The sequence below is a fragment of the Desmodus rotundus genome, chromosome 3 (genome assembly GCF_022682495.2).
Source record: "Desmodus rotundus isolate HL8 chromosome 3, HLdesRot8A.1, whole genome shotgun sequence".
In the NCBI taxonomy this organism is placed as follows: domain Eukaryota; kingdom Metazoa; phylum Chordata; class Mammalia; order Chiroptera; family Phyllostomidae; genus Desmodus; species Desmodus rotundus.
In genome coordinates, this window is record NC_071389.1 from 135051419 (window position 1) to 135053456 (window position 2038).

Below are 2038 nucleotides of genomic sequence, written 5' to 3' on the forward strand. Positions count from 1 at the left end.
ATACCTACTTATAATTATACCTAATTTAAATATATTATATGATTTTCTTTTATTAACATGATTATAATTTTTCATCATAAATTTATGTGTTTAAGGAAAATTATTTATGATAAAAAATGTGATTTGCTGGTTCTTGGTTGGGAGATTTAAAAATACTGTATCATTAAAACCCATTGAGAGCTTCAAGCTGAGTCTTGGCTTCTCACCTTCCTCCCTGAACAATATGAGCTTCAGCACACACTCCAGCTTCTCCACAAGCTACCAGACCCTGGGGTCCATGCAGTCACCCAGCTACCGGGTCCGGCTGACCAGCAGCATGGCCAGCATCTATGCAGATGCCGGGGGGCTCGGGCTCCTGGATCTCTGTGTCCCACTCCACCAGCATGTGGGGAAGCTGGGGATCTGGGGTCCTGGCTAAAGGGATGGCCAGGGGTCTGGTGGGCATAGGTGGCATCCAGAGCAAGAAGGAGACTATGCAATGCCTGAATGATAGCCTTGCCTCCTACCTGGAGAGAGTGAGAAGCCTGGAGGCTTATAATTGGAGACTGGAGATCAAAATCCGGGAACACTTAGAGAAGAAGGGACCCCAGGTCAGAGACTGGGGACATTATTTCAAGACCATTGAGGACCTGAGGGCTCAGATCTTTGCAAATTCTGTAGACAATGCCCGTGTCATTCTGCAGATTGACAATGCTGGTCTTGCCGCTAATGACTTCAGAGTCACGTATGAGATGGAGCTGGCCATGCGCCGGTCTGTGGAGAATGACATCAGTGGGCCCCGAAAGGTCATTGATGACACCCATATCACTAGGCTGCAGCTGGAAACAGAGATCGAAGCTCTCAAGGAGGAGTTGCTCTTCATGAAGAAGAACCACAAGGAGGAAGTAAATGGTCTACAAAACCAGATTGCCAATTCTGGGTTGACCTTGGAGTTGGATGCCCCCAAATCCCAGGACCTTGGCAAAATCACGGCAGATATCTGGGCCCAGTGTGATGACCTGGCTCGGGAAGAACCAAGAGGAGCTGGACAAGTACTGGTCCCATCAGACTGAAGAGAGCACCACATGGTCACCTCGCAGACCGCTGAGATAGGCGCTGCTGAGACGACACTCACAAAGCTGAGACATATGGCCCAGTCATTGGAGATCAACCTGGACTCAGTGAGCAATCTGAAGGTCAGTTTGGAGAACAGCCTGAGGGAGGTGGAGACATGCTATGCCATGCAGATGGAACAACTTAACGGGATCCTGCTGCACCTGGAGTCAGAGCTGGCCCAGACCCGGAAGAGGGGCAGCTCCAGGCCCAGGAGTATGAGGCCCTGCTGAACATCAAGGTCAAGCCAGAGGCTGAGATTGCCACCTACTGCAGCCTACTGGAAGAAGGGGAGGACTTTGTTCTTGATGCCCTGGACAACAGCCATTCCTTACAAACCATCCAAATACCACGACTCACAGGATTGTGGACGGCAGAGTGGTGTCTGAGGTCAACGACACCAAAGGTTTGAGACATTAAAGGCAGGAGAAGTGGGGCACCCCTTGGCAGGGGAGGAGGCCAATGAAAAGTTAATTGAAAGATTAAAAAAAAAACCCAATGGAGGTTATAAATAAGATCATGGTAATTCAATTTTTACATTGCAACTTTAATATAAATTTATATAGCCCACTTTTAATTAAAAAGGCTGCTAATATATGCTTTTAATAAGTTTTTAGCACCTCCATCAGCTCACATAATTACCATTTTTGTTGTGAGAACATTTAAGATTTATTCTTTTATCAACTATCAAGTATATAATATCAACTATAGTTGATCATAGTCACCATGCTGTATATTGTCTCCAGAACTTATTCTTTAAATTTTTTTAATTTTAATTTTTAAATTACTGTTTATTTTCAATGTTATTTAGTATTAGTTTCAAGTACATAACATAGTAGTTAGACATTCATATACTTTACAAAATGTTCTCCCAAATTCCGGTACCCACCTGGCACCATACGTAGTTATTTCAATATTATTGACCATATTTCCTGTGCTGTACTTT

General features: G+C 44.5%; 1 pseudogene; it reads left to right on the forward strand.

Annotated features, from left to right (window-relative positions):
* Positions 1-223: 223 nt before the first annotated feature.
* Positions 224-1512, forward strand: LOC112318965 (keratin, type I cytoskeletal 18 pseudogene; annotated as a pseudogene).
* Positions 1513-2038: the final 526 nt, after the last annotated feature.